The following is a 15,907-nucleotide window of genomic DNA, read 5'->3' on the forward strand; positions in this document are numbered from 1 at the left end:
TCCCCCTTAAGGGTCTATAGACCTCACTTTCAGAACTGTTGTTTTTAAGCAAATTCCAGACATCACAACATTTACCTGTAAGTAATTAATATGCATCCCTAACAAACATAGACTTAAAAAACCCCTCAACACTAATATCACATGTAACACAGTTAATAACATCTTCTTAATATCATCTAAAGCCCAGCCTGTGTCCAAATTTCCCCTAATTTCTCAAGATATTTTCGTTTTACAGCTGCTTTGTTTGAATCAAGATCCAAATTACGTCCATACGTTGTAGTTTTTGATATGTCTCTAAGAAAGACATATCAAAACCTATTTTAGTGTCCCTTTCTGTTTCCATTTTTATTCCATTTGTTGTTGTTGTTGTTGAAGTAATGGGATCATTTGTGCTGTAAAATTTCTAGCATTCTGGATTTGGCTGATAGCATCCTTCTGGTGTCACTTAACGTGGTGTTTGGTCTCCCATATTTCCTGTAAGCAGCTTAGATCTAGAGCAGAGTTTCTCAACCTTACCCTGTTGATATTTTGGACCAGATAGTTCTTTGTTGTGGGGAGCTGTGCACAGTGGGATATTCAGCAGCATCTCTGGCCTTTTCACACAGGATGCAATTAGCACGCCCCCACCCCCAAGCTGTGACAACCAAAAATGTCTTCAGACATTGTCAAATGTTCCCTGGGGGCGGCAATCAACCCCGGTTGAGAACTGCTTATCTAGAGGCTCTAGAGACTTGATTTGATTCAGGTTCAGTTTTTCTTTTTTTTTTTTTTTTTGCCTGGTTCAGTTTTTATAACGCAAAAATAAGTCATCAGTGGCTCAGAGTATTATTACATCTTATCAGGAGGCTTGTAGTGTCTGATTGCCCCACTTTTAATGATAAGACTGGTCCATGAGTTCGGGAGTTGTCAATCTAATCCATCAACTTGAAAGCTTCCAAAAGGGTTACCTTCCACTGATGACTGCAGCCTCCATCCGTTATTTCATGAGAGATGACAAAGTAGTGATTTTTTTCTAATTCAATCATTTGCTTCTCCCTTTACTAGCTGGAAAACTTCTCTAAAGATGAATTTTCCCTGATTAACTACTTGGTGACCCTAAAATACTGTCCATACAGAATAAAGAAAGCTATATGTCTGATTTTTTCTCTTTAGTTACTAATTTTCAGAAAAATAGGTTGGTGCCTATGGTATAATAAAAAAATATACATATTTGGCCTTTGTCCCAGGTTCTTGAGTGAAGGATAGGAGTGTTTTTTGTCCGTAATGATTTCTTCCGATCACACTGGAGTTTATACTAATGAGATGACTTTAGGGTGGGGCGCCTACAAGGTCTCAGGATGGGGCTTATCCCCAGAAAGGCCACGTGATAAGAAGGGGGAATTTTCAGCCCTGCTCTCCAACCTGGGGGGCTGGAGAGTGAACTCTACAAAAACTTTCAAACGAGATTCCGAGTTGGTGAACACACAGAAGTGCTGGGGGAGCAGGGAAGCTCCATGCCCTCTCCCCATACCTTGCCTGTGCATCTCTTCCATTTGGCTGCTCCTGAGTTGTATCTTTTACAATAAATGTAAAGAAAGTTTGTTTCAGAGTTTGGTGAGTCATTCTGGCCAATTATCAAACCTGAGGAGAGAGTTCTGGGAGCCTCCCATCTTTAGCTGATTGGTCAGAAGTACTGGTGGCTCGGGACTTGCAACAGGCATCTGAAGTGGGGGTCGTCTTGTGAGACTGAGCCCTAAACCTGTGAGGTCTGTGCTGACTCTGGGAGTGAGTGTCAGGATGGAACTGAATCTTTGGACACCCAGTTGGTGTCTGGAGAATCAGAGAATTGATTGTTAATATTGGAAAACACCCCAGAGTGCACATTCATTCTTTCGTTCTTTTTTCTTTCTACTTTTAAGTATGACTTCAAACTTTCCAAAAAGTTGCAAGAATAGTTCAAAAAGCTAGCTTTTCCCCCCTGAATCATTTGAGAGAGTTGCTGACACGATGGCCCTTGCACTCTGTTGTGTATATCTGCTATGCATGAGGACCGTAATAAAACTATCCACGGGCACCCTGTGCTGGGGTGCTAGCTCAGCCACTGCCACCTCCTGGGACACACATGCCCTCCCCACGCAGCTTAACTCAGCATCCAGGTCAGCCCGTGCTGCCCCTCCCACCACGAAGAGTCAAGATACTATACAGTAGAGCAACTTGAAAGAATTCTCTGGTAGTCATGCAACAAACTTGACATCGAGTTTGTTTCAGCTTGCTTCCAGTTTAGGGATTACATTTCTTGTTGATTTATTTTAAATTTTAGTTATTTATTTATTTAATTTATTTTTGGCTGCTTTGGGTCCTCGTTGCTGCACGGGCTTTCTCTAGTTGTGGCGAGCGGGGGCTACTCTTCGTTGCGGTGCTTGGGCTTCTTGTTGCGGTGGCTTCTCTTGTGGCGGAGCACAGGCTCTAGGCGCACGGGCTTCAGTGGTTGTGGGACGCAGGCCCAGTAGTTGTGGCTCACGGGCTCTAGAGCACAGGTTCAGTAGCTGTGGCGCATGGGCTTAGTTGCTCCACGGCATGTGGGATCTTCCCGGACCAGAGCTCGAACCCGTGTCCTCTGCCTTGGCAGGTGGATTCTTAACCACTGCACCACCAGAGAAGTCCCTGATTTATTTTATATATTTAATTATATGAACTGTTTTTCACAGTTCCAAATTCGAAACTATGAAACAAGAGAAGCCTAGCTTCTAGAATTCAAAAAACAATCTTGCTTCCTTCCACGTGACCCCCATTCTTGTTTTTTCTCTCCCTACAGCTAAACATTTTAATTAATGTTTGTTTTGTACTTCCATTGTTCCTGTTTTGAACATCTACTTCCTTATGGAAAAGGTAGCTCACTCTAAATGCTGTTCTGCACCGTGCTTTTTTTATTTCCTTAAATTTAAGTTTGTCACTGTATCCTGGAGAGCCCTCCACGGTAGAACACGGAAGTCTTCCTTAACCATTTTGGTTTAACAGCTTTATTGAGGTATAATTTACATAGCATAAAATCTACTCATTATAAGTATATTATTCAATAATTTTAGTAAATTTATAGAGTTGTGCAACCATAACCACAGTGCATTTTAGAACATTTCCGTCACCCCAAAAAGTTCCTATCAGTAGTCAATCCTCACAACTCCAGCCCTAGGAAACCACTGGTCTGCTTTGTTTTTTCTTTAAAACAGCTTTTTCTAAATATTTTATGTGGTCATATGGTCTTTTATGTCTAACTTCTTTCACTTAGCATAATGTTTTTGAGCTTCATTCATGCTGCAGAATGTGTCAGCACTTTGCTCATTTTAAATGTCTAATTGTGTTCCACTGTATGACTGTACCACATTTTGTTTATCCATTCACCCGTCAATGGGCATTCAGATTGCTTCCGCTTTGGGGCTATTATGGATAACACTGCTATGAACATTCACATATGAATCTTTGTATGAACATATACTTTAATTTCTATTGGCTAGATTCCTAGAACTGGAATTGCCGGTTGTCCTCATTCATTTCTACAATGGCATCAAACCCCATGGCGTAACTTATTCAACCAGTAACTTATTCAACCAGTCCTCTATTGATGGACATTTGTGTTGTTTCAGTTTTCCTTTTTGCTATTGCAAAAACAGTGCTACAATAAATAGCCCATGCATGTGTAATTTATTCCATTTGCCAGTGTATCTTTTTGATCGATTCTTAGACATGGGTTTGCTGGGTCAAATGGCAATCACATATGCAGTTTGGCTAGATATTGCCAAGTTCCCCTCATAGGGACTGTGTCATTTTTCATCCCTACCAACAGTCTGTGAGAGTGGTTTTCCATAGCCTGCCGGCAGCCTGTATTATTCAACTCTTGTATTTTCATCAGTATGTGTAAAAGATGTTATCTCAGCATAGTTTTTAATTAGGAATGCTCTCTTTTCTAATGTGTCATTTCATTCATTCATTTATTTATTCATTCATCCATGCCATACCACAAAGAGGCAATGCCCCATAGGTTGCTCTAATTGCTATTCTTATTGTCATAGGTGCCAAGTAGAGCTCAGAACAAGGCAGAAAATATTCCCGCTACCCTGGAGCTTACATTCCGATAAGGAAAGGAAAATAATACAGCTAATTAATATGAACATGTTCACACAGTGGTAAGTACTCTGATGAGAACTGAAAGAGGGTGACAGATCAGTGGATGACATCCATTCGTTCAATTGCTGAGTCACACCTACAGTGTGCCTGGCTCTAGGTGAAGTGCTAGAGCTTTCCTCATCAAGGTGCAGCCAAAGTCTTTTGTGAAGGTGATGGGGGTAAGTGTGTACGCTGCCTTAGGCCATATAGAGCAGTCGGTACAAGCTGACCCTCTTGTACTGGGCCCTGGGGACACAGAGAGGAGCAGAGGTGGTACACAGTCTAGTGGAGGAGAAAGACATGAAACCAAGCCATTCTGGAAGAAAAATGCCCTAATAGTGCAGTGGAAGCATATGAGGCGATTCCAGAAAATTCCTCAGGGGGGTTGAGGCTCAGGGAAGGCCATGCAGGGCCTCTGAAGATGAGTGAGGGGTCCGGCAGCCTTGCAGGGAGAGGGCATGTCGGCTGCCCTGGGCACAGAGCACTGCCCCCGTGGTGGAAGTGTGAGGTCATGAGGGTCTCAATAGATTAGGTAGCGTCTGAGGGGCAGGACAGCAGCCATCAGGTGTTCTTTTCTTAGAGTTCTTAGCACTTCTTTGTTTGTTTGTTTGTTTTTAATTGGGGTATAGTTGCTTTACAATGTTGTGCTAGCTCCTGCTGCACCGCGAAGTGAACCAGCCATATGTGTACACATATCTCCTCCCTTTTGGATTTCCCTCCATCCAGGTCACCACAGAGCACTGAGTAGAGTTCCCCGTGCTATACAGCAGGTCCTCACTAGTTATCTATTTCATACCCAGTCGCGTATATACGTTAATCCCAATCTCCCAATTCATCCCACCCCAACTTCCCCCCCTTGGTGTCCACATGTTTGTTCTCTACATCTATATCTCTATTTCTGCTTTGCAAATACATTCATCTGTATCATTTTTCTAGATTCCACATATATGCGTTAATATATGATATTTGTTTTTCTCTTTCTGACTTGCTTCACTCTGTATGATAGCCTCCAGGTCCATCCACGTCTCTACAAATGACCCAGTTTTGTTCCTTTATATGGCTGAGTAATATTCCATTGTATATATGTAGCACATCTTCTTTATCCATTCATCTGTCGATGGACATTTAGGTTGCTTCCATGTCCTGGCTATTGTAAACAGTGCTGCAATGAACATTGGGGTGCATGTATATATATATATATATATATATATATTTTTTTTTGTACACACACACACTGTATTTTATTTTTACAAGAGATAGATAGACTGACACCAAGCATTGTACATGGATGACCACAACAAAAGCAACAATGATTGCAATTACCAAACATGAAACACACTTATACTATGTCATAATATTGACATTCAGTCCAGTAATCCTCCACTGTAACAGCTCCTTTACTTTGCAGTGAAAATTGATTTGTATATTCTTTTCCTCTGAGTCCTTGTGGGATTTTTTTTTTTTTTTTAATTCAGACAGAAAGTCACAAAAATTATACTCATCCTCATCAGTTCACTCAGTCCCATGTAATTAATTTCTTTTTTTTCATCTTGATCTTTTGTTAGCACTTTTATGAGTTCATCAGTTTTTCATTAGAGTTCTGAAAGTGCTTATTCATTCAGTTCAGCAGTACAGTCAGTTACCAGAAACCTGTACTTGTCAGAGTCTTTTCCATGAATTTCTTGAAGATGAAACTCTTTTATAGGAACATATTTGCAAAATCATCAGAGTACACCCAGAACTGTCTGTAAATGACAAAAGACTTAAAAATGACCATGGTTAAAGATTTGATGAAAGTTCATAATAATGCAGTTGACAAGAAAATTAGTTATTTCTGAGCTATACATTTTAAAGTAATAACTAGGATTATTACTTATAACATTATACCAGAACATATAAGATTTTTAGACGTTTCCTGTAATGTCTGAAACATTTATATTAACATATTTCCATACATATTTCCATACAAATACAAATATAAGATTTTTAGAAATTTCCTGTAATGTCTGAAACATTTATATTAACATATTTCCATACATATTTCCATACAAATACAAATATAAGATTTTTAGAAATTTCATGTAATGTCTGAAACATTTATATTAACATATTTCCATACATATTTCCATACAAATACAAATATAAGATTTTTAGAAATTTCATGTAATGTCTGAAACATTTATATTAACATATTTCCATACATATTTCCATACAAATACAAATATAAGATTTTTAGAAATTTCATGTAATGTCTGAAACATTTATATTAACCTATTTCCATACATATTTCCATACAAATACAAATATAAGATTTTTAGAAATTTCATGTAATGTCTGAAACATTTATATTAACATATTTCCATACAAATAACCCAATGAAAGTTTAGTATTAGTTGTTTTGTTTGTTTTTTTTATACTGCAGGTTCTTATTAGGCATCAGTTTTATACACATCAGTGTATACATGTCAATCCCAATCGCCCAATTCAGCACATCACCATCCCCACCTCATCGCAGTTTTCCCCCCTTGGTGTCCATATGTCCATTCTCTACATCTGTGTCTCAACTTCTGCCCTGCAAACTGGCTCATCTGTACCATTTTTCTACGTTCCACATACATGCATTAACATACGATATTTGTTTTTCTCTTTCTGACTTACTTCACTCTGTATGACAGTCTCTAGATCCATCCACTTCTCAACAAATGACTCAATTTCGTTCCTTTTTATGGCTGAATAATATTCCATCGTATATATGTACCACAACTTCTTTATCCATTCGTCTGTTGATGGGCATTTAGGTTGCTTCCATGACCTGGCTATTGTAAATAGTGCTGCAATGAACATTCGGGTGCACGTGTCTTTTTGAATTACGGTTTTCTCTGGGTATATGCCCAGTAGTGGGATTGCTGGGTCATATGGTAATTCTATTTTTAGTTTTTTAAGGAACCTCCATATTGTTCTCCATAGTGGCTGTATCAATTTACATTCCCACCAACAGTGCAAGAGGGTTCCCTTTTCTCCACACCCTCTCCAGCATTTGTTGTTTGTAGATTTTCTGATGATGCCCATTCTAACAGGAGTGAGGTGATACCTCATTGTAGTTTTGATTTGCATTTCTCTAATAATTAGTGATGTTGAGCATCTTTTCATGTGCTTCGTGGCCGTCTGTATGTCTTCTTTGGAGAAATGTCTATTTAGGTCTTCTGCCCATTTTTGGATTGGGGTGTTTGTTTCTTTGATATTGAGCTGAATGAGCTGTTTATATATTTTGGAGATTAATCCTTTGTCCGTTGATTCATTTGCAAATATTTTCTCCCATTCTGAGGGTTGTCTTTTCGTCTTGTTTATGGTTTCCTTTGCTGTGCAAAAGCTTTGAAGTTTCATTAGGTCCCACTTGTTTATTTTTGTTTTTATTTCCATTACTCTAGGAGGTGGATCGAAAAAGATCTTGCTGTGATTTATGTCAAAGAGTGTTCTTCCTATGTTTTCCTCTAAGAGTTTTATAGTGTCCAGTCTTATATTTAGGTCTCTAATCCATTTTGAGTTTATTTTTGTGTATGGTGTTAGGGAGTATTCTAATTTCATTCTTTTACATGTGGCTGTCCAGTTTTCCCAGCACCACTTATTGAAGAGACTGTCTTTTCTCCATTGTATATCTTTGCCTCCTTTGTCATAGATTAGTTGACCATAGGTGCGTGGGTTAATCTCTGGGCTTTCTATCTTGTTCCATTGATCTATGTTTCTGTTTTTGTGCCAGTACCATATTGTCTTGATTACTGTAGCTTTGTAGTATAGTCTGAAGTCAGGGAGTCTGATTCCTCCAGCTCCATTTTTTTGCCTCAAGACTGCTTTGGCTATTCGGGGTCTTTTGTGTCTCCATACAAATTTTAAGATGATTTGTTCTAGCTCCGTAAAAAATGCCATTGGTAATTTGATAGGGATTGCATTGAATCTGTAGATTGCTTTGGGTAGTATACTCATTTTCACAATGTTGATTCTTCCAATCCAAGAACATGGTATATCTCTCCATCTGTTGGTATCATCTTTAATTTCTTTCATCAGTGTCTTATCGTTTTCTGCATACAGGTCTTTTGTCTCCCTAGGTAGGTTTATTCCTAGGTATTTTATTCTTTTTGTTGCAATGGTAAATGGGAGTGTTTCCATAATTTCTCTTTCAGATTTTTCATCATTAGTGTATAGGAATGCAAGAGATTTCTGTGCATTAATTTTGTAACCTGCAACTTTACCATATTCATTAATTAGCTCTAGCAGTTTTCTGGTGGCAGTTTTAGGATTCTCTATGTATAGTATCATGTCATCCGCAAACAGTGACAGTTTTACTTCTTCTTTTCCAATTTGTATTCCTTTTATTTCTTTTTCTTCTCTGATTGCCATGGCTAGGACTTCCAGAACTATGTTGAATAATAGTGGTGAGAGTGGACATCCTTGTCTCGTTCCTGATCTTAGAGGAAATGCTTTCAGTTTTTCACCATTGAGAATGATGTTTGCTGTGGGTTTGTCATATATGGCCTTTATTATGTTGAGGTGGGTTCCCTCTATGCCCACTTTCTGGAGAGTTTTTATCATAAATGGGTGTTGAATTTTGTCAAAAGCTTTTTCTGCATCTATTGAGATGATCATATGGTTTTTCTTCTTCAATTTGTTAATATGGTGTATCACATTGATTGATTTGCGTATATTGAAGAATCCTTGCATCCCTGGGATAAATCCCACTTGATCGTGGTGTATGATCCTTTTAATGTGTTGTTGGATTCTGTTTGCTAGTATTTTGTTGAGGATTTTTGCATCTATATTCATCAGTGATATTGGTCTGTAATTTTCTTTTTTTGTAGTGTCTTTGTCTGGTTTTGGTATCAGGGTGATGGTGGCCTCATAGAATGAGTTTGGGAGAGTTCCTTCCTCTGCAATTCTTTGGAAGAGTTTGAGAAGGATGGGTGTTAGCTCTTCTCTAAATGTTTGATAGAATTCACCTGTGAAGCCATCTGGTCCTGGACTTTTGTTTGTTGGAAGATTTTTAATCACAGTTTCAATTTCATTACTTGTGATTGGTCTGTTGATATTTTCTGTTTCTTCCTGATTCAGTCTTGGAAGGTTATACCTTTCTAAGAATTTGTCCATTTCTTCCAGGTTGTCCATTTTATTGGCATAAAGTTGCTTGTAGTAGTCTCTTAGGATGTTTTGTATTTCTGCGGTGTCTGTTGTAACTTCTCCTTTTTCATTTCTGATTTTATTGATTTGAGTCCTCTCCCTCTTTTTCTTGATGAGTCTGGCTAATGGCTTATCAATTTTGTTTATCTTCTCAAAGAACCAACTTTTAGTTTTATTGATCTTTGCTATTGTTTTCTTTGTTTCTATTTCATTTATTTCTGTTCTGATCTTTATGATTTCTTTCCTTCTGCTAACTTTGGGTTTTATTTGTTCTTCTTTCTCTAGTTTCTTTAGGTGTAAAGCTAGATTGTTTACTTGAGATTTTTCTTGTTTCTTTAGGTAGGCTTGTATAGCTATAAACTTCCCTCTTAGAACCGCTTTTGCTGCATCCCATAGGTTTTGGGTCGTCGTGTTTTCATTGTCATTTGTCTCTAGGTATTTTTTTATTTCCTGTTTGATTTCTTCAGTGATCTCTTGGTTATTTAGTAACGTATTGTTTAGCCTCCATGTGTTTGTCTTTTTTACGTTTTTTTCCCTGTAATTCATTTCTAATCTCATAGCGTTGTGGTCAGAAAAGATGCTTGATATGATTTCAATTTTCTTAAATTTACTGAGGCTTGATTTGTGACCCAAGATGTGATCTATCCTGGAGAATGTTCCGTGTGCACTTGAGAAGAACGTGTAATCTGCCGTTTTTGGATGGAATGTCCTATATATATCAATTAAATCTATCTGGTCTATTGTGTCATTTAAAGCTTCTGTTTCCTTATTTATTTTCATTTTGGATGATCTGTCCATTGGTGTAAGTGAGGTGTTAAAGTCCCCCACTATTATTGTGTTACTGTCGATTTCCTCTTTTATAGCTGTAAGCAGTTGCCTTATGTATTGAGGTGCTCCTATGTTGGGTGCATATATATTTATAATTGTTATATCTTCTTCTTGGATTGATCCCTGGATCATTATGTAGTGTCCTTCCTTGTCTCTTGTAACATTCTTTATTTTAAGGTCTATTTTATCTGGTATGAGTATAGCTACTCCAGCTTTCTTTTGATTTCCATTTGCATGGAATATCTTTTTCCATCCCCTCACTTTCAGTCTGTATGTGTCCCTAGGTCTGAAGTGGGTCTCTTGTAGACAGCATATATATGGGTCTTGTTTTTGTATCCATTCAGCCAGTCTATGTCTTTTGGTTGGGGCATTTAATCCATTCACGTTTAAGGTAATTATCGATATGTATGTTCCTATGACCATTTTCTTAATTGTTTGGGGTTTGTTTTTGTAGGTCCTTTTCTTCTCTTGTGTTTCCCACTTAGAGAAGTTCCTTTAGCATTTGTTGTAGAGCTGGTTTGGTGGTGCTGAATTCTCTTAGCTTTTGCTTGTCTGTAAAGCTTTTGATTTCTCCATCAAATCTAAATGAGATCCTTGCTGGGTAGAGTAATCTTGGTTGTAGGTTCTTCCCTTTCATCACTTTAAGTATTTCATGCCACTCCCTTCTGGCTTGCAGAGTTTCTGCTGAGAAATCAGCTGTTAACCTTATGGGGGTTCCCTTGTATGTTATTTGTCGTTTTTCCCTTGCTGCTTTCAATAATTTTTCTTTGTCTTTAATTTTTGCCACTTTGATTACTATGTGTCTCGGCGTGTTTCTCCTTGGGTTTATTCTGTATGGGACTCTCTGCGCTTCCTGGACTTGGGTGGCTATTTCCTTTCCCATGTTAGGGAAGTTTTCGATTATAATCTCTTCAAATATTTTCTCTGGTCCTTTCTCTCTCTCTTCTCCTTCTGGGACCCCTATAATGCGAATGTTGTTGCGTTTAATGTTGTCCCAGAGGTCTCTTAGGCTGTCTTCATTTCTTTTTATTCTTTTTTCTTTAGTCTGTTCCGCAGCAGTGAATTCCACCATTCTGTCTTCCAGGTCATTTATCCGTTCTTCTGCCTCAGTTATTCTGCTATTGATTCCTTCTAGTGTAGTTTTCATTTCAGTTATTGTATTGGTCATCTCTGTTTGTTTGTTCTTTAATTCTTCTAGGTCTTTGTTAATCATTTCTTGCATCTTCTCAATCTTTGCCTCCATTCTTATTCCGAGGTCCTGGATCATCTTCACTATCATTATTCTGAATTCTTTTTCTGGAAGGTTGCCTATCTCCACTTCATTTAGTTGTTTTTCTGGGGTTTTATCTTGTTCCTTCATCTGGTACATAGCCCTCTGCCTTTTCATCTTCTCTGTCTTTCTGTAACTGTGGTTTTTGGTCCACAGGCTGCAGGATTGTAGTTTTTCTTGCTTCTGTTGTCTGCCCTCTGGTGGTTGAGGCTATCTAAGAGGCTTGATGGGAGGCTCTGGTGGTGGGTAGAGCTGACTGTTGCTGTGGCGGTCAGAGCTCAGTAAAACCTTAATCCACTTGACTGTTGATGGGTGGGGCTGGGTTCCCTCCCTGTTGCTGTGGCGATCAGAGCCCAGTAAAACCTTAATCCACTTGACTGTTGATGGGTGGGGCTGGGTTCCCTCCCTGTTGGTTGTTTTGCCTGAGGCAACCCAACACTGGAGCCTACCCGTGCTCTTTGGTGGGGTTAATGGCAGACTCTGGGAGGGCTCACGCCAAGGAGAACTTCCCAGGACCTCTGCTGCCAGTGTCCTTATCCCCACGGTGAAACAGAGCCACCACTCGCCTCTGCAGGAGACCCCCCAACACCAGCAGGTACGTCTGGTTCAGTCTCCCCCAGGGTCACTGCTCCTTCCCCTGGGTCCCGATGCACACATTACTTTGTGTGTGCCCTCCAAGAGTGGGGTCTCTGTTTCCCCCAGTCCTGTCACAGTCCTGCAATCAATTCCCACTAGACTTCAAAGTCTGATTCTCTAGGAATTCCTCCTCCCTTTGCCGGACCCCCAGGTTGGGAAGCCTGAGGTGGGGCTCAGAACCTTCACTCCAGTGGGTGGACTTCTGTGGTATAAGTGTTCGCCAGTCTGTGAGTCACCCACCCAGCAGTTATGGGATTTGATTTTACTCTGATTGCGCCCCTCCTACCGTCTCACTGTGGCTTCTCCTCTGTCCTTGGACGTGGGGTGTCCTCCTTGGTGAAGTCCAGGGTCTTCCTGTCAATGATTGTCCAGCAGCCAGTTGTGATTCTGGTGCTCTCGCAAGAGGGAGTGAGAGCACGTCCTTCTACTCCGCCATCTTGGTTAATCTCAGCCGCATGTATATTTTTGAATTATGGTTTTCTCAGGGTATATGCCCAGGAGTGGGATTCCTGGGTTATATGGTAATTCAGTAGGAGGGGTTTGGGCCGGGTGCTGCATTCTTGACCTGGGCCGTTGCCCTTCTCTCCTGTTTAGAAATCAGTGAGAGACGAACCCTGGTCCCTGTGCTCCTGCTGCTGAGATAGTTCTCCTAGCCCAGCTTCAGCCACCCCACCCCCATCCTCACTGAGCCTGCTTCCAGAAAACAGGCCTCACTGACCAAGCCCAGGACCTCCCACTGCCACTGAACTTCTGTCTGACATGTGGCAGAGTTTCCCAAAGTGGTTTTCCAGAACCCCTGCATCAGAATAACCTAGGACACTGCTGGTTAAAAAGTTAATTCCTGAGCCCTGCACAGGATATACAGAGTCAGAATATTTGGGCGCAGAGATGGACATTTTCAATCAGCTCTCCAGGTTGTCCCTGTGTACACCACAGTCTGAATGTCACTTTTCTAGGGTAGTGGTTCTCATCCGGGGAACTTGTTAGAAATGCAAGTCCTCTGGCCTTGTCCATGCCTCCTGCATCGGGAACTCTGAGGGTGGGCAGGGCAGGCTGTGTTTTGACAGGCCTCGGGGCGATTCTGATGCATGCTCAAGTGTGAGGACCACTGGATTAAGGCAAGGGTCCTCCACCAAGGCTGCATGTTAGAATCATATTAGAGAACTCCCACGGAGCTTCTAAAATTCCTGCTGCTCAGGCCCCAGCTCCCAGGGATCCTGGTTTGGGTGACCTGAGGTGCAGTCTGAGCATTTGTAAGCTCCTCAGGCGAGTTGAACGTGCAGCCAGCGACGAGAACTACTGGTCCAGGACAGTGGTTCTCTGGGCGCAATTCTGCGTGTCACGGGATGCTTGGCAAAATCTGGAGACATTATTGGTTGTCACAGCGTGGGCATGCCACGGGCATCTAGTGGGGAGAGATCAGGGATGCTGCTACACATCCTACAACGCACAGGACAGCCCTACAACACCCGGGCTAAGACGTCAGTAAGGCTGAAGTTGAGGCGTCCTGTTCCAGGGAAACAGTCATACCCAAGAATCTTAGCTCCTAGACTTAGCCCCACCCCTCCCCGCAATAAGATATATATTTGCAGAGTATTTTTTTATTCTCAGAAACAAAAGACACTCCGGGCTTCCCTGGTGGCGCAGTGGTTGAGAATCTGCCTGCCGATACAGGGGACACGGGTTCGAGCCCTGGTCTGGGAGGATCCCACATGCCGCGGAGCAACTAGGCCCGTGAGCCACAACTACTGAGCCTGCGCATCTGGAGCCTGTGCTCCGCAACAAGAGAGGCCGCGATAGTGAGAGGCCCGCGCACCGCGATGAAGAGTGGCCCCCGCTTGCCGCAATTGGAGAAAGCCCTAGCACAGAAACGAGGACCCAACACAGCCAAAAATAAATAAAAAAAAAAAAAAAAAAAAAAAAAAAGACACTCCGTAGAGCTTCATTCTCACCTACATGACAGCTAATACAGATACGCTTATACACACTAATATTCGTAAAAAGGCATCCCCGATACGCATGTAGATGCACACCCCCTACGGTAACTCACAGTCATTAAAGTGCACACACACACACACACACACTGACAGCCTCATTCGTTAAGTGGCAAGGGCCTTAGTGTCACCCAGAGTTCTCATGCTCTCCCCATCCCCATTCTTGCTCTGCTTTACCTGAATGGCCTGGGTGTTGACACGGTGGAGATTCCACATGCCAAGGTCATGGTTGCATGTCCTTGGGGTGCCAGATGATCAGGCGGACTGGAAGGAGAGCCTGTAGCGGGCATGGTGCTTGGGTGCAGCACGAGGGGACAGTGAGAAGGGACTTGGGGTCCCAGGCGCTCCAGGAACCTGAGAGAGGTGAGGGCAGGGAGGGGAAAGGAGTCAGACTGATGCTCAGGGAACTCCAAGGGGAGACAGGGAGGAAGGGAGGATGAGGGGGAGGGTGGACCTGAGCCACGGTGCCCGATGGAGCACACTGCCATCGCTGTCTGCTTCTGCTGTCTCCTCAGCTCCTACTCAGATTCAGGCAGAAATATTCGCTAAGGGTCCACTCAATATTTCTTTAGACACTCATGCAAACCTTAAAGGACGGTAGTGGAAAGCACATGGGTCTTTGAAGACAGGTAAAGCAGATCTGAATCCCAGGCCTGCCACTTGCATGGATAAGTTTCCCAAACTCTCTAATCCTTTTTTTTTTTAAATTAATTTATTTATTTTTGGCTGTGTTGGGTCTTTGTTGCTGTGCGCATGCTTTCTCTAGTTGCCACCAGGCAACTGCACCACCAGAGAAGTCCCTCTAATCCCTTTTTTAAAAAAATTTTTTTTACGTTTTTAAAATTTCATTTTATTTTATTTATTTATTTATATTTGGTTGCGTTGGGTCTTCGTTGCAGGCTTTTTCTAGTTGCGGCGAGCGGTGGCTACTCTTCGTTGTGGTGCGCGGGCTTCTCACTGCGGTGGCTTCTCTTGTTGTGGAGCACGGGCTCTAGGCACGCGGGCTCAGTAGTTGTGGCTCGCGGGCTCTAGAGCGCATGCTCAGTAGTTGTGGCGCACGGGCTTAGTTGCTTCGCCGCATGTGGGATCTTCCTGGACTAGGGATCGAACCCGCGTCCCCTGCATTGGCAGGCGGATTCTTAACCACTGCGCCACCAGGGAAGCCCTAAATTTTTTTTTTATTGAAGTATATTTGATTTACAATGTTGTGTCAAACTCTCTGATCCTTGGGTTTCTTAGGTGAAAAGTGGGTATGGCAATACCTACTCCAAATGACTTTGTAAAGATTAAATTGCATGATACGTATACATTTCTTACAAAGTGCCTAGAATAGGGTAAGCCCTTAGGAGTACTAGATCCTTTCTCTTACCCTCCATCTCCTCCAGGTATTTTTTGTTTTTTATTGAAGTAGAGTTGATTTACAATGTTGTGTTAATTTCTGCTGTACAGCAAAGTGACTCAGTTATACACATATATACATTTTTTTATATTCTTTTCCATTATGATTTATCCAGGATATTGGATATAGTTCCTTGTGCTATAGAGTAGGACCTTGTTGTTTATCCATGCTATTTGTAATAGTTTGCATCTACTAACCCCAAACTCCCAGTCCATCCCTCCCTATACCCCACCGCTTTGGCAACCACAAGTCTGTTCTCTATGTCTGTGAGCCTCTTTCTGTTCCTCCAGCTACTTTGGACTCATTCATATATGTCTATTTCCTAGAATAAAAGCCTCATCATGCCTTATTGAACTGGAAAACATTTCCAGAAACATGATAAGTGAGTTAAAGGATAGGATCATTTTGATGACCTTTCAGATTACTGTCAATTGCTTTTCAAATACTATTTCTGGATATTTTTTTCCAACG

Source organism: Balaenoptera acutorostrata, chromosome 3, assembly GCF_949987535.1.
Source record: "Balaenoptera acutorostrata chromosome 3, mBalAcu1.1, whole genome shotgun sequence".
NCBI lineage: Eukaryota > Metazoa > Chordata > Mammalia > Artiodactyla > Balaenopteridae > Balaenoptera > Balaenoptera acutorostrata.